The sequence below is a fragment of the Hyperolius riggenbachi genome, chromosome 9, assembly GCF_040937935.1.
Source record: "Hyperolius riggenbachi isolate aHypRig1 chromosome 9, aHypRig1.pri, whole genome shotgun sequence".
In the NCBI taxonomy this organism is placed as follows: domain Eukaryota; kingdom Metazoa; phylum Chordata; class Amphibia; order Anura; family Hyperoliidae; genus Hyperolius; species Hyperolius riggenbachi.
In genome coordinates, this window is record NC_090654.1 from 294,945,490 (window position 1) to 294,963,307 (window position 17,818).

The 17,818-nt window shown below is 46.0% G+C and overlaps 1 long non-coding RNA gene across 1 annotated transcript; it reads right to left on the reverse strand.

Moving 5' to 3' along the window:
• Positions 1–4,262: 4,262 nt before the first annotated feature.
• On the reverse strand, positions 4,263–17,393 carry LOC137532212 (uncharacterized). The gene is made up of 4 exons (XR_011023884.1): positions 17,333–17,393; positions 12,648–12,762; positions 5,654–5,725; positions 4,263–4,642 (listed from the first exon to the last, which is right to left on the reverse strand). It is a non-coding gene; the product is annotated as an uncharacterized lncRNA (long non-coding RNA).
• Between the last annotated feature and the right edge of the window lie 425 nt (positions 17,394–17,818).

Genomic DNA, 17,818 nt, shown 5'->3' on the forward strand with positions numbered 1-17,818 from the left:
ATCAGCTTAATCTAAGTGTTTGGGGGTGTCTGTATTTATATGTCCATATAGGATTAGGCTGAATTTGTTCTATTGTGTTGCCTAGACAATTGGTCTGGGAGTGTATGAAAAGGTAGGCAATAACTATACTAAAGCTGGCCATACACTGGCCCGATTTGCCAGATTCGGTCACTGGGATCGAATCTGCTGCCAATCGTTTGCGCTACACGCCGAATTTCGATCAATTTCGTCCGGTCCCGTCGATCGTTCCGTGCGGAAAATTACTGCCGATCGCCCGCGGGTAGGGAGCGCGTCGCTAGCGGCGTTCGAGTGCCCGACGACCGACGCACTCTGGCTGCAGGTGTGCTGTGTCACTCCTCTCCTGTTAGTACCTCTGGCTGCAGCTGTGCTGTCACTCCTCTCCTGTCTACCTCTGGCTACAGCTATGCTGTCACTCCTCTCCTCTCTCTCACAATGTCTGTGTGTGTGTCCTCATGGTTGGTGGTCTGTGGGGCAGAGGGTGGCTGTGTGCTTTTTTTTAAGTGAGAAAGGGTTTCTGAAAATTGACTATTTGGGTGTGTTAAAACGTGTGCAATTGGTGGCACTATTAGTTGGTTGGAGAGGGATCGTTCCTATGACAGTATCCTTTGTGTGTAGTGGGCCTGCTGTATGTGATTATTGCTAACAACAATGTGGGGGAGGGCAAGCTTTCTTTATAACTGATACAAAGGCCTTAGTCTTGTCACAGATTGCCCAGAGGAGCCGATAGTCGTATCACTTGGAGTGCCTTGAATGTTTCAAGTAATTAACTGTAAATACTTCTATACTTTTGTACATTTACATAGAGTTTGCCGCTAAAGCAGAATTGCAAGCACTGTGCACACTATGCTGTGGTACTGCTTCTACCATGCGCTGGCAACTTGCGCTCACAACTTACTACCGTCCGCGGGTCAAGTGGCTTACTGACGCAATCCAAACCCACTTTGATTGGCCCAATAGGCTGCCTGTCAAGTTTCAGACAGCCTACTGGGCCAATCAAAGTGCTGGGATCACGTCCATTATAGCAACTGGACCTGCAGGGGCTCATGGTGTATTTAGTGGAGCGGCTAATCGTCAGAAGGAGCGTATGAAAGTTACCAGCACAATGTTAGAGGCACTACTGCAGCATAGCGTGTGATGTTTTTGCACTCCTGTCATTTTGGCTGCGCTGCTTCCGCTTCACAGGTTGTTAAATCAACCTCAGTGCCTCACCCAAGACAATTGTATTACTTGTTTGTTTTGCTTGTAAATATGTTTTTTTTTTTTTTTTTCAACAGGTCAAGTTTCATTTATTCATATCGTTCTTAGTTGTTTTTAAAAAGTTGTACAATGTTTTTTTTTTTTAGATGTACACTTATAGATTTCATTTTTACCTTACAAAAAAAACACTTTGGCTTTGTTCTCTTTTGCAGCAGCCCATTTCCATCAGAGCACAAGTCAGTCTTTAGCCTACATTTCTCCCAGGGCGATGATGTAAAAACCGTGGCCTCCTCTGCCGCCACCCACCCACACCTAACATAGTTTTGCTCTTTTCATGTTCAATATTTTTCTTCCAGCAATGTTACTGCCGCACAACCCATAGGATTTTATTTATCATTCTAATTAGAAATCTTGTGGAAAGAGACCAAATTTTTAATAAAACAATCGATAGGATGGGGCACAAAAATTTAAGATTTCAATTAAGGGTTGACAAAGGTGGCGTTTTTCCAATTGGAGAATCTAAAAGTGTATATTCAAATTTAAATAACAAATAAGACAATTGAAACAGCCATTAGTGGATCGCCCAGGGCCGGCCCGCCCATGAGGCGAGGTGAAACTTTTGCCGCCCCGTGGGTGTGGGGGGGGGGGGGGGGGCAGCCCGAGCTGGAGGGGATAGCGGGCAGGAAGGGGGTATTGGGCCTAGCAGCGGGGAGCGGAGGACGGGGGACCCAGGCGAGGGAGGGTGGGTCCGACCCCCCTCCCCGCCAGTAGGCCCAATACCCCCTCCCTGCCAGCTATCCCCTCCAGCTCGGGCGGCCCCCCCCACACCCACGGCCTGGGGGGGGCGGCGATTTCTTTCAAGATTGCCTCAGGCGGCAAAAAGTCTAGGGCCGGGCCTGGGATCGCCTAACAGGGATCAGAAAGGATTTTTTCCCCCATGCTATACTTATATTGTCCTTTTAGTGTGTCATGGTTTTTTTCGCCTTTCTCTGGTTCAATTCTTATTTTTTTTTTTCTTTTTTTGAGGGTTTCCATATTTGTCTATTAAATTTTCCAAATTACATTGTAATGACATGTTAGATGGTTTGTGTTAGTGTTCTGAATAAATCTATTAGAAACCCTCAGAATCTGTGTTTCTGTGTAAATTTGATCACAACATGAATATAATGGAGAGATATATATAAAGACAGTAATTCTAGATATATACAGTACATTCTAGATAGATATCTAGAATGTACTGTATTTTCCACCTATAAGACGCACTTTTCTACAACAAAAATGGGGAGAAAAAGTCCCTGCATCTTATACGGCAAAGGCAGGGAATCCCCGAATTCTGAACGCCCGCCGATACGAACCGCTGCCACGTCGGGGATTCCCTGCCTGTGTGCGTCCTCGTCTCCTCCTCCTGTCTAACCACCTGTCACTTCTGTCCTCGCCATGGTCCTCCTGTCCGCCAGCGGTGAAATCAGCTGCAGCCGGTAGCATTTAGGCAGCCCCGGGTCCTCACAGCTAGGGAAGAATGGAGAACAGGGGCCAGCAGGACATGGAGCGGGGACAGTGGAACAGAACGCAGAGCAGGGGACAGCGGCACAGCACTAAATAGGTGAGCTTCGGGCCTTGGCCAGCCACATGTAGTCAGAACGCGTTCTGGCCGGCCAAAGTCCGAAATTGTGCAGCATTTTGTACATTGGCCGCCTCAGGCAGCCACTTCGCATTGTGACCGGCCAGAACTTGAAGTGGCCAGCCTTCAGGTTCTGGCCGTAACATATATAAAAGAATCCGGTGTACACAGATATATACAGTCACAATCAGATATGTTTATCTTACTTTAAAAATATGGGGACTGCTTTATTGAAGCAGGACAAGTAACTATTTTTTTATTGGTTTATTTCATTTTTGTGGGCTATACACAGCTATTGCTGTATATACAATTTATGATGACTATTATCTGAGAAATAGAACATTTTATCATATTTTCTATTTTAATTACAGTTTAAATTCATTAGGCATCTGAGTCGGTGCATTCTACTTCGCGTATTGGAAAACCAACAGTATTTAAAAATGATAATACAAATAAAGCTTGACTTTTTATTAGGAAGTAAATATTTAAAACAATTAGTAATCAAGCATTTCAGCCGCATCAAAATCGTTGCCATAATAAAACCCCTTGTAAATTCCCTGAGGGTCTGGAAAAGTGTTTCGCACACTTTTTACGGTGCAAGATGGGATTGGACGCCTCCTCCCTTTCCCAAGATAGCCATAAATCCATGACGCAAAAGAACGATATGCGGTTCTATGGAGTTTTCTGAAAAATAAAATTGTAGTTAATGAAGAGTACACTTCTTTATAGATTAGAAGAGAACTGTAAAGGTAGCCATACACTGGTCGATTTGCCATTAGATCGACCAACTGACAGATCCTTATCTGATCGAATCTGATCAGAGAGGGATCAAATGGCTGCCTTTACTGCAAACAGAGTGTGAATCGATTTCAGCCTGAAACCGATCACAATCTGTTGAGCTGCTCCTGCCGCCTGTCTCCCCCCGCCCCCCCCAGTATACATTACCTGAAGCTAGCTCCAGGTCCTCTTCTCCACGCTGCACCGCATCCCAGCATCCTGCACCGCATCCCAGCGTACACTGTGTCACTCCGTGACCAGGAAGCTTAAATACAGCACCCTCTATTTGAACTTCCTGGTCAATGGAGTGACACAGGAAGTTAAGCTAGCCATACACTGTACGCTGGGATGGAGCAGGAACAGAGTGGTGCAGCGTGGAGAAGATGCCCGGGAGCCAGCGTCAGGTAATGTATACCTGTATCAGATCGGCCGCCGCTAGCGACGCGCTCCCTACCCGTGGGTGATCGATGGTAATTTCCCGCACGGCGTGATTGATGGACCGATCCAATTTCGGGAGGAAATCGGGTCGGCGGGTGCGTTTAGCGCAAACGATTGGCAGCAGATTCGATCCCAGTGATCGAATCTGCTGTCGAACGGTGGCAAAACGGGCCAGTGTATGGCCAGCTTAAGGATAGAGATTAGTTACCTGTGATATACATCGGCAGGAGGATGAGTTGTATTGTTCGGATGAGTCCTAAAAAGAGCTTCCACAATAATTGGGTTTGTGCAAAGGTGATGAAAGTCTGAGATTTGTGTAATACATTGTAAGTCATCAGGTATGAAAGACTTGACGTCCTCGGCATCCTGGCAGCAGATGCTTGCTAAGTCCGTTGGCATGGAAATACAGTTTCCACATAAACACCAGTTGCTGTTCCCAATTCTACCTGTAACTGGTGCATGGTCAGATGTTGATGCTTCTGACCCTTCATTGTCTGTCTGTAAGGGCCTTCTTGGATTGAATAGGAAGCTGCAATCTTCATCAAAACATGGGAAAGTAGCGTAGATCTCGTCCATAACCATTTGTGTCTAAATTAAGAAAACACACACATTACACTCTATAAAAGTACTAAAATTGATAAAGACTTTGCAAATGATAAAAATAGCAAAATAATTAAACTGGTATAAAAATACTGTTTGTGGCCAACAAGATCCTTCCGTTCATTCAGGTTTCCGAAGCAATTGAATTACCTTTCTAAACCACTATACATTTTTTCAACCACTATTGTCATTTTCACTAAATTAGGATCTCTTCTGCTCCATGCTTGTGGTGCGTTTCTACTTTTTGGCGAAGGGTTAAGGGCACTGCCACATGACATATTTTACTATTCCGTTATCGAATTGCATTTATTTCCCCATTGCAAGTACACCGGGCCATCACAAGGCCACCCTCATCAGTGGTGCGTTGTTTATTTCACTTTACAATTGCAGTGTCTGATGCAGTGTTGCTGTGTTTGTCAAGTCAGTGGGAGTGCATGCAACTCACATTGCAAACAGTGTTATGCGATTTGTACTGTGATTTCACATTGGGAACATTTTACATCAACCTTTGCATGTCAGGAAACACAATAGTGCACACAGATCAAGCATGAAATGCACTGTGAAACATGCACTTGCCAGGAGCTGCTATCACAATGTCATTCTATGTCATCATGACCTCACTAACGCAGAGCTAGTGATAGGCCCACTGCACCTGATTGGGTGCTGGCGGGCAGAAGGATACTTTCCAAGCCTCCAGTAACATCTAGCAGCCTTGCTCTAACTCCTCGTGGTGTCTTTATCGGGTTCCAGCATCCAAGTACATAAGCTGGCCTGTCACCTGACCCAATGCGGGTCATGTGCGGCAGAAGATGGAAAGATGCTTGCAAGGAGATACATACAGGCTGCTACTAGATGTCACTGTATGATCAGTGACTATTTCAGGGTGATTTTTTTTTCTTGGATGCTCAAGCAACTGGCATGCACATATATCTTTCATCAGGCTATCCCTGCTTATGCCAGATGCTCGGAACTCTACTGTATTATACAAAGTAAACTTACCCTTTGTGCTCTCTCCTCAGCAGTCATTTCTGAATCCACATATTCCTGTCATCCTGCTGCTTGGAATTCAGTCTGAAAAAAGATTATGTGATTAAAAAAATAAAATAAAAAAAGTATATTGCTTGATAGAGATACATACATTCATGTGTATTTAAACATACTGTCACATGAGCCAGGACCAAATGGATTGGGAAACATTTAGGGGTCCCCAAAGTATACAGCATTCCTCTGATTCACTGGCCAACCCATGCGTTGGAGAAGCATGCATGGGTTGGAAAGAAATAGACTTCCACATTACAAACAGTGACTCCGGGCTGTCTTGGGTTTATGGCCCATACTCACGGGCTATAATTGTCGCCGCAACCACGTGGCACGCGTGTTGCGGCAACAGGTCACCCGTACGTATGGCGTGCGCGCCCCGAACCGTCGCTGCTGTCGCCAGGCGATTGGCGTGGTCAATCACCTAGCGACAGTTGGCGCCGCAACTGTCGCTAGTCCGCGTGTGTATGCGGACTAGCGACAGAAACCTAATAGCCGGAGCACTGAGTTTCCGGCGGGGGGAGGAACGTCGGCGACAGCTTCCGCCGCTTCACCGATCCCTGTTCCGTGGTATGTATGCGGAGGGACCTGGCGATGAGCTGTCGCCGAACTGTCGCGCACACGCTCCCGTGTGCTAGCAACAATCTACAAAAAGTAGCCCGTGAGTATGGGCCATTACTTAGCCCTGTGATGTCACAGGCCCTTGGAAGGTGCCAACATGGCTGGAGACATTTAACACCTTGAGAGACAGTGTGTCTCTAAAAGACTATAGGTTCAGGAAGATTAACACCTGATTTAATTATCTCTGTGGGGAGCCGTTGTAATGTGTACAGTAGTGTATTCCAGGTGCTGGACCTTATTGTGTACAGATAGATAAGATAAACTGTTTAAAAGATAAACTGTTTAAAACTTTGTATAGTGAGTACCACATGGTTGGGATGGAAAATCCTGCCCAAAGGTGGGGGCTCTGCTGTTGTGTATAAATTGTCTTGTTTGACTGAATAAAGGGAGTTACTGTTTGTAATCACAGAAGTTCAGAGTGCTGTCTCTTGCTTCTGTGCGGGCTTGCTTAAAGTGAACCTAAAGCCTGGAAAAAAAAAAAAAAAAAAAAGTTGAGATTAACTCACCTGGGGCTTCCCTCAGCCCCCTGCAGCCGATCGGTGCCCTCGCAGCCCCGCTCTGGTGCTCCAGGACCCGAACACTTCCGGTGTGGCCATCACCGGCCGACAGGCATGGGAACGCGAGTGATTTTTTTGCGTTCCCAGCCTGTATATCACCCCCTATGCTGCTATTGCGGCCAGGAGGGAACGCAAACAATCACTCGCGTTCCCATGCCTGTCGGCCGGTGACGGCCAAACCAGAAGTGTTCGCCGGCGGGTCCTGGAGCGTCAGAGCGGGGCTGCGAGGGCACCGATCGGCTGCAGGGGGCTGAGGGAAGCCCCAGGTGAGTTCATCTCATTTTTTTTTTCCAGGCTTTAGGTTCACTTTAATGACATTGGTTCTGCCCAATGCATAGGTTTATCCCAGTACCGTCCTGCAGCTGAGTTAGTTCCTGAGGTTCTGGTAGAGTTGACTTGACGGAGTGGCCCGGGTCGGGGTCCAGCAAGCGGTTCCGTCACACATACCTCTTCCAGAATGGAACATTCATCAGGACTTTCTTCCACTTCTGTGTGGATACTACTCATGTGTAAAATCTTCAGACTCACTGGAAGTGTACGAATCATCCAGATTTACTAGATCTTCAAGAGTTTCTGGTTCACATTCAGTACTGGAACTTGACATTTTGAACCTATTGGATGATAATCTTACACGATTATAGATTTTTTTTTTATTTTTTTTTTTATTATTTTTCAGAAACCAGTAATTATATGCCCCGAACTACCAAGATAAGTAACATATATGGCATGTTAGTAAAATGTGTTTCTCAATCAAACACCTGCTTGATAGTCAAACACAGTACACTATTTTCCACCCACCAGTTGGGCTAATTTGACACTGGGCTATTTTTATTCAGAAAACAGGGCTACAGTGTAGGTAGAAAAGGCATGTTGAGTGCGTTGTGCACACCAATACATGCCAATGCAAAGGATACATGTCAAATAATGCATACTACGCCACCATGGGCAGCACGGTGGCATAGTGGTTAGCGCTCTTGCCTTGCAGCGCTGGGTCCCTGGTTCAAATCCCAGCCAGGTAAACATCTGCAAGGAGTTTGTATTTTGTCCCCGTGTATTTTGTCCCTGTGTCTGTGTGGGTTTCCTCCGAGCACTCTGGTTTCCTCCAACACCCCCAAAACATACAGAGAAGTTATTTGGCTTCACCCCTAAATTGGGCCTAGACTACAATACATATATACTACACGATCGATGCATAGACATAGGACTATGGTAGGGATTAGATTGTGAGCTTCTCTGAGGGACAGTTAGTGACAAGACTATATACTCTGTACAGCGCTGTGGAAGAGGTCAGCGCTATATAAATACTAAATAATAATAATAATGCTACTGTAAAGGCTTCTGCAGGCAGTGGATGCACCTGCACAGCCCACGTGCTTGGTACTAGCGCTTGACAGGCACCCCCTCTCTGCCCCCAGAGTCTCTGCCAGGTTAATTCACCACTTGACACGCGTGGTGCTACAACCATTGCCATATGGCTGTATTTACATTGAAAGGCATGAGACTAGCAGAGACGGAACTAGACTACAGGTTATCAACCTGTTCTAGTCATATGGTGGAGGGCTGGTGGCACCAACAGAGCACCACAAGAGTGATGTTATGTGGAGGCTGGATAGTGGGGAGAACCAGGGCAGATAGTCCCCCAGTATATGTAGCCACGCATGGGAGCTCCCAGTATAGGTTAGCCAGGGATAGGTGCTCCTGGAGGATGTAGCAGTAGGTGAGCGTGGGCACAGAGCAGTTACAAATCACCTTCCGGCATGCACACTGCATCCATCTTCTCCCTCCTAGGCATCCATTGCATTTGTAACAGGTCCCCGTGAGGTCATACCTGCATGTCATCACAGTGGCCACGCGTGTGTGGATCCCGGAAGGTAATATGTAACTGCTCTGTGTCCACGCTCACCCACCTCTACACCTCGGTCAGTCGCCTACTCTGGCTACCTCTACAAATGGCCATGGGGAGAAAACCACTCAGCCAATCGACCTAAGTGATCCACCAGTTTGACAAGCAGCGGATGAATCTTGCCCGAGTCGTCCAATAACGACTGCCTGTGCTGGGAATCCAGCATTTGCACATTATTATTATTTATTTATTTATTTATTTAGCGCCTACATATTCCGCAGCACTGTACAGAGTATATTGTCTTGTCACTAACTGTCCATCAGAGGAGCTCACAATCTAGTCCCTACCATAGTCATATGTCTATGTATGTATCATGTAGTGTGTGTATCGTACTGTAGGGTCAATTTAGGGGGAAGCCAATTAACTTATCTGTAGGTTTTTGGAATGGGTGAGGAAACCGCAGTGCCCGGAGGAAAACCAAGTCGATACAGGGAGAACATACAAACTCCTTTCAGATGTTGACCTGGCTGGGATTTGAACCTGGAACCCAGCGCTACAAGGCGAGAGCGCTAACCACGACGCCACCATGCTGCCCATGTCAGCCCCTGATGTGCAAATGTTGCATTCCCGGCACAAGCAGTCCTTATTGGACAACTCGGTCAACATTCATCAAGCTTGTGGACAGAGCTTTACAGTATAGCAACATATTCAACCACACTGCTAGCAAAGGCGTGTTCAAACATGGGCATGAAATAACAGCAATTGAATATTTGAAATTTTTACATTATTATACAATCCACTATTGTAAATTATCGGGTAATTTACTGATATTCTACCATCACCCTCTGTACTTCACACTATGCAATGTGACTATACAATCTTACAAACATCCATGTACTATAAACACCAATAAGTTTCAGGTAGTGTCTTATACTACATAAAAGTAGTAAGATTGGAGATTGATTGTACAGTCAGACGGCATACAGTGTGGCCATCCTTTACTCTCAAATGAACTCTCCTCTATCTAAAGCCTAATACACACAATGAGATTTTATTGCCGATTTACTGCCAGATCTAGTATGTCCAGCATGACCTTTCTTATTTCCAATCGATTTTCCTTAGACGTGAATGGGAAATCAAATTGGCCATGCAGTGACGTAGCTAGAAACCTCTGGGCCCCGATGCGAATCTGGATGTGGGCCCCTCCCTCCCAGCAACAACATCCCCCCCCCCCTCGCAACACCCAAAGCACACACACATAGCTGTGCATGGCTGCCAAGTTCAATTTGCAAACATACGCAGCACCCAGAGGAAATAGGGCAATTAGTAGCAAGATGCCAGTCTGAAGGAAAATAATCGTTATGTGCGCAGCATTCACCAGAAAATAATCACAATGTGGGGGCAGTCACCAGAAAATAATCGTTATGTGGGGACAGTCACCAGAAAATAATAGTTATGTGGGGACAGTCACTAGAAAATAATAGTTATGTGGGGACAGTCACCAGAAAATAAACCTGTACAAATAAAAAAAAATTCACTCACCTGGCCAGCCTCTGACGTGAGCTCCCCGACGTGCAACCAGCCTCCCTCGTGCAGCTCCTCCAGCGACGATCCTGCAGCGGAGCAGCCAGTTTCTCCCTAGCTGACAGGCAGAGTGCAGGGCTACGGGAAGATGGCGCCCGAAGCCCTGTACTGGAGACACAAATAGTCTCTAGTGCAGGGCTTCGGCAGCCATCTTGCCGTAGCCCTGCTCTGCCTCCGGGAGCCAGTCCCCGCAGTGCGCTGCAGGGATTTCAACACCTGGGTGTCCAGGCCCCCGGGCCCCTCCCCTGCATCTTTAGGAGGCGGGCCCAGGTGCCACCACGACCCCTGCGACCGCGGGCCCTACGCCCATGCTGGAAATAGTTGATCTGGCAGCACATCTGCCGGAAAATCTCATTGTGTGCATTCGGTATTAGCCTAAAGCCCAATCTACAAGATATAATTATTTATTCGATTATGATTCTATTTACGATCCGATTAGATCCGACATGTCCGATCGGAATTCGATTGTTTTGCAATGGCATATCAAATAGAATCCAGAACGGACATATCGGATTTCATCGGATCGTAAATAGAATCGTAATTGAATAAAGAATCGTATTGTGTTGATTGGGGTTAATACGAACCAAACACGCTACAGCCCGGAGTAGGAACTACAATGTAGCCTACCTCTGCTGCACTACTTCTCCCAGCAAGTTGCTATAGATCCGCACATCCACTGCAGCAGCAGCACGATTATTCAATTCTACCATTCCCCATATGCTCTCTCCCGCACACCTCTGGTATTTATAGCCAGAGAAGTGTTGGTGATGCTATAGATGACAATGTAAAGGCACACCAGTAAATTCAGGAGGTGCCTGATAAAGTAGCACTGCAAGATCCCCTAATGAATAGCCTCCATTTTCAGGCTCAGGTTCCCACTATCTTTTGACCCAATATCTCCGGCACATCGATTGTAGTCGAACGTAGATTGATGGTCCATACCATTATAATAAATCATATTGGGTGGCAATCTATACTTGCATGGGCACCTCTATACAGAACACATCACATAACTGGATGCAACAACAGTTCCAATTCCCTCCTAGCTCTGCTGAGATGGACCGGTTCTGAAAAGACCTGCTGCCACCATTCCAAAAATTAAAAATAAGCAGAACAAAAAAAAAAAAAAAAAAAAAAGTCATTATGTCACTGCAGAGTAATACTATTATCTGGATTGTATTAAAAAAAAAAAGTTTTATAAGTGAAAGTAGGTTTGTTAACCAGGATTAGGCCACATACACACATCAGACCATAATCTTTTAAAAATGAAAGATCACAGACCAATTTTACCCCCTTCCATGTAGTATGAGAGCCACACCTAACATAGTATAATCTATGGAGCTGAACTCCCCATCAGACAGAAATCTTTGCAAGATGCTGCACACAAAGATGCTGTACACATTCAAAAGATCAGTATCTGCAAAAGATCTGTTCCTGCAAAATGCATTCATAGTCTATTATATCTGCAGATCATCATACATACCTTGTTTAAAGAGAGTCTGAAGCGAGAATAGATCTCGCTTCAGACCTCATATATAGCAGGGGCACTTGTGCCCCTGCTAAACCGCCGCTATCCAGCGGCTTAACGGGGGTCCCTGTCCCCCCAAATCCCCTCCGTAATGCGGGGGAGCGCTTCCGCATTGGGGCAGGGCTAGCCGCCTCAGCCCTGCCCCACGCGCGTCTGTCAGACGCTTATCTCCGCCTCTCCCCCGCCCCTCTCAGTCTTCCTTCACTGAGAGGGGCGGGGGAGAGGCGGCGATGCGCGTCTGATAGACGCGACTGGAGGCAGGGCTGCAGCCGTTAGCCCTGCCTCCAGGAAGGGAAATTCTACGACCAACCTAGCGACCAACTTTTGCGGGGGTGGGTTTGGGGTAAAGGGACCCCCGTTAAGCCGCGGGATATCGGCGTTTTAGCAGGGGCACACGTGCCCCTGCTATATATGAGAGCTGAAGCGAGATTTAGTCTCGCTTCAGTGTCTCTTTGACATTCATCTGCAATCAGATCCACCAGGATGTATTTTCAGATCTGCAGAGGATTGTCTGATCTGTAGATGAATGTCAGTTAAACAAGGTGTGTATGATGATGTGCAGATCTCATAGACTATGAATGCAATTTGCAGGAACGGATCTTTGGCAGGAACAGATCTTTTGCAGATACTGATCTTTTGTGTCTGTACAGCATCTGTGTGTGCAGCATCTTGTAAAGATTTCTATCTGATGGGGAGTTCAGCTCCATAGAATAGACTGTGAAGGCATGGCTCTCATACTACATGAAGGGTGGTAAGATTGGTCTGTGATCTTTCATTTTCCAAAGACTATAGTCTGATGTGTGTATGAGCCTTTAGTCTTACCTTGAATTTATCTGTGTAAATCCAGGAACAGATGTATCTGCAGGTATGTCTGTCTTCTTCCACAGTTTGTGTTCCAGTACACTGCTTCTTAAGAACAAGTGACACCCATGCTAACCTAGAAATAAAAACACATATATAAGTAGATAAATACTACTTCTACTTGCATAACAGATGTATTGTGCTATCCACGTACTGATTCCTGTGAATTGTATAAAGGAAAAGCAGAAAATTCTAGTCAAGGCAGTGGCCATCTTGCCAAGCTAATGCTGACATCATATCCTCCCCGACTTTTGTTTTCCCCCCTCCCTTCTCTTGCTCATTGTGTATTCATTAGCTGTCCTCCTCCCAGAGTCTTCAGACACTCCCACTGAGGTGTATACTAGGAACTACACTTTCTCATCCTCCAATCACTGATTCACCTTAGCCTTGCTTGTAAACACAAGTGAGCAGAGGTGTTTCAGATAAGAAAGCTAGGCAGGGAAATAAATTGAAGAGGAGGAATATATTATAGATAAAAAGAACTCCCAGCATTCAACTCTTTGGCACTGTTTGGCACTAGGGCCAGTGCTCCTAAAGTATGTGATAACTCCAAACCATTACAGCAGAAAAAGTTTTGCAAGTTTTGAATGCAGGATTAGCATCTTTAGGTGGGGGTGACGACTCCCTGGGGGGAGGGGGTGGCATCTGGGAGTCCCCTTTAAGAAGGGGACCCCAGATGCCCACCCCCTCCCAGCAGAAATGAGTATAGGGTTACAAAGTACCCCTTACCCATTTCCACAAAGGGTTAAATAAAATAAAACCACGAAAAAAATCCTTTAATGTTCTTAACCACTTAAGGACCAGGGGTGATTTCGCTGATCTGTGCAGCGTGGGCTCTACAGCCCACAGCACAGATCAGCAAGGAGGCTGGGCGATCAGACTTACCCCCTTTTTTCCCCATTAGGGGGATGTCCTGCTGGGGGGGGGGTCTGATCGCCGCCGGCTCTGTTCGTTCGGTGGGGGGGGCTCCTCAAAGCCCCCTCCGCAGCGAATTTCCTCCTCCGTCCCCTTCCGTCCCTCCCCTTCCTCCTATGGGCAGCGCAGGACGGAGATCCGTCCTGCACCGCCTAGAGTCAATGCCGGCGAATCAGAATGCGGCGATCCCCGGCCAATCAGAGGCCGGGGATCGCCGATCTACGTCACGACGCAGCAGCGCCATGTGATGTAAACAGCGGGGAATTCTTCCCCGCATGTTTACATTATGCGTGCGAGCTGCGATCGGCAGCTCGCACACTGTCCACGGAGGCAGTCTCCGTGAACTAGCATGGAAAGGCCGCTCGATCAAGCGGCCGTTTCCATGCTATACCACTAACGACCCGCCGACGCCTATCGGCGTTAGGCGGTCGTTAAGTGGTTAATTAACCAGAAATACTTACCTGTAGCTTTAAAAAAAAAAAATTCCCACGCCAATATCCTCGGTAAATGATCCCACGAATACAGTATCCTCTTATCTTGCGATCTTCAATTAAGTTGATTGAAGATCTCTGCCGCCCCCCACATAGCAGAGAATGCGTTCTTTGGGACGCATAGCTGCCGTCTCCCGCTGTCTCTCCCCACCTGCCTTCACCCGTCACCCTCACCTAGGCTGGCACCTGGTGCACCGGGTGCCAGCCTAGCCGAGGGTGACGGGTGAAGGCAGGTGAGGAGAGACAGCGGGAGACGGCAGCTATATGTCCTGCACAGGATGCATTCTAAGCTATACTAACGGTTCATGAATGATCCAGTTCTTTTTAATAAATCGGCTCTTTTTTAATGAATCAGCTCTTTTTTCTTTGTAACTTTAAAATCGATTTTCTCAAAAAGTAGAAGGCCTTTTTGGGAAAAAAAAAAAAAAAAAAAAAAAAAAAAAAAAAAAAATCACAAGAAAAAGATTAGCTCTCAAAAGAGCTGTTGAGGGGTGTTTATTGCTAAAAAAAAAAAAAAAAAAAAAAAAAAAAATCACAAGAAAAAGATTAGCTCTCAAAAGAGCTGTTGAGGGGTGTTTTTTTTTTTTTTTTTTTTTTTTTAGCAATAAGGATCAGCAAGGAGCAACCTAACAAGCCTACAAGAGCCCAAGTAAGCTTTCCCTATAGGTCTCTGCACAGCAGCTCTCCCTTCTCTAATTACTGCAGGCACACGAGTGAATGAAAATCCTGACACTGCCTACGTTTTATAAGGGGGTGGGGCACCGGGAGTGTAGCCTGATTGGCTACAATGTGCCTGCTGACTGTGATGTAGAGGGTCAAAGTTTACCCTAATGATGCACTATGGGGGCGAATGAAACGTCCGGAAAAGTTTGCGGTTCTCCGCGATCGCGAACCATGGAAGTTCGCCGGGAACCAATCGGGCCATCTCTATTTCTAAATGTTTTCAAGTTCTAGTGGGTACAATGCAAAGTGTTATTAAAAAGATGTCCTGCACTGTAGAAAATCTCAGAGGACGTGGTCGAAAGCCAAAAGTGACACCTGTGCTGTCCAGGAGGACAGAGAGGTGAAAAACAATCCAAGGATCACCACCAAAGCCATCCTGGTGAATCTGGGCACTTCTGGTGGCAATGTCTCAAGGCAGACAATAAAACGGACACTGCACACTGCTGGGTAGGGATGCTCATTTGGATTCCGCAGAAATGCAATTTCAGAAATTCCGATCGGAAATTGCATTTCCGCATCGGAATGCGGAAATCGGTAATGCAAGTGCCGTAGGCGGATTTCCGACGGAAATCACGGAAATATCCGCCGGAAATTCCACCCGACTAACATCGATTTTCTCAAAAACTATAATGTCTTATTGAAAACTTTTTTTTGCATCTTCTTCACAAGATTCAGTTTAATAAACCCTGAAAATGTGGTGTTTCTAGGACTTACGCGGGCTTTGCTATTAACCGCTAAAGTCGGCGGATTTTTACTGTAATGTAAAATGCAGAAAATTGGCAGATGCAGATTTTCTGCATTTTACATTACAGTAAAAATCCGCTGACTTTAGTGGTTAATAGCAAAGCCCCCTTAACCTCCCTGGCGGTAAGCCCGAGCTGACCTCGGGCTATGCCGCGCAGGGGCAGATCTCAGCCCCTGGTGGGGCGATTTTCATGCTATAAATTGCTGTGCGCGCAGCCAGCACTTTGCTAGCCGCGCGCACAGCTTGATCGCCGCCGCTCTGCGGCGATCGGCCGCACGCAGCGGCGAAAGAGGGCCCCCCCCGCCAGAGCCCTGCGCTGCCCGGACCAATGAGTTCCGGGCAGCGCTATGGGCTGGATCGGAGGTGTCTGACGTCAGGACGTCGGCTGACGTCCATGACGTCATCCCGATCGTCGCCATGGCGACAGGAGAAGCCAAACAGGGGAACGCATTATATACGCGTTCCCCTGTTTGCTATAGATGCCGGCGACGATCGCACTAGAGGGACACATGCGCCCTCTAGTGGTGTTTCATGTAGCTACCACTCTGGTAGCTTTACATGAAACAAAAAAAACCAAAAAAATTAAAAAAAAAAGTTTTGCCAATTTGTCAAAAAAAATTAACCGCCAGGGAGGTCAAGTCCTTGAAACACCAAATTTTCAGAGTTTATTAAACAGAATCTTCTGAACAAGATGCAAAAAAAAAAAGTATTCAAAAAGGCCTTATAGTTTGAGAAAATCAATGTTAAAGTCAAGTGGAATTTCCGCGATTTCCGGCAGAAATTCCGCATTGGAATGCGGAAATTGGTAGCGGAAAGGGGAATCGGTAATTAGTACATGACGGAGTGCGGATTTACCGTGGAATCGGAAATTGGCATTCCGACCATCCCTACTGCTGGGTTCCACAGATGCAGACCAAGGAGGACACCACTTCTCCAGATAAAGGCACACAAAAGCTCATTTGGCCTTTGCAAATGCTCATCTGGACAAAGAAGACGACTTCTGGTCTTCTATGTTATGGTCAGACGAAACAAAAAAACACAATACATGAGAATTCTCAACGACAACATCAGGCAGTCTGCTTAGAAACCTGGCCTTGGGCACCAGTGGATATTTCAGCATGGCAATGACCCAAAACACACAGCAAAAGTGGTGAAGAGATGGTTAGCAGACAACAACATTAACGTTTTGAAGTGGCCCAGCCACAGTCTTGACTTGAATCTAATTGAGAATCTGTGGAGGGAGCTAAAGATCAGGGTGATGGCAAGAAGTCCCTCCAACTTGAATAATTTGGAGCTTATTGCTAAAGATGAATGGGCCAAAATACCTGTGGAGACATGCAAAAAGCTGGTCTGCAATTATAGGTTTTGATCGCTATAATAGCCAATGGAGGTTTTTCTATTGATTATTGAGAAGGGTATGAATAATTTTGGACTGGACACTTGCTCAAATGAAAATAAAAGCTGAGATTCTACCCCCCCCCCCCCCCCACACACACACACACAATAATGCCTCTTGTACATAGTCTTATCCTCTGGGAGACGCATTTCCTGTAAAAAAAAAAAAAAAAAAATACTTGCTGGTTGAATAAAAGTAACTTTAAGTCAAAATTTGTCAGGGATATGAATAATTATGGACAGCACTGTAAATAGCATCATCCTAAATCAAATCTTCTTGCTTTTACTGATGGCTGACATGGTACAATACTCTACAGTCTATATCAGTGTCACCGGCCTTCAGAGAGCTTTCCCAGGCCAGGGTTTGTCTGACTTACCTTTGAAATGATAAAGAGGAATTTGAAGGTCAGGTGGAAGATCAGGCGAGGAGGATTTATCCTGTATAATTTCTAGCAGTAACTCCAACATCCACCCTGCAAGACAAAGCAGGACTACTATCACTGCACTGAGCCAGGAGAGAGATGAGAACTCTAGAGACTCCTAGTGGTAAAACATGAGTAATGCACCTATATCAGCACACAGCTATGCAGGACTTCGGAAAAGCAAATCTCCCAACTCAGATTTCTTTATCCACAGCACTTCCAACCTCCTCCAATTACACATACATACAGGAAATAAATGGTAAATATACATTTCTTACCATACAAGGTGTGTTATCCCTGCCAGTGTGGATACTCCAGATAATATGTAATCCTCACAAATGAAAGGCTATAGATGAGTCAGTGGTTAATAAGAGGCAAATATATGCCATTTAAATGTTGCATAATTCTTCATCAATGAATTATTTGAATCTTATTGGCTAT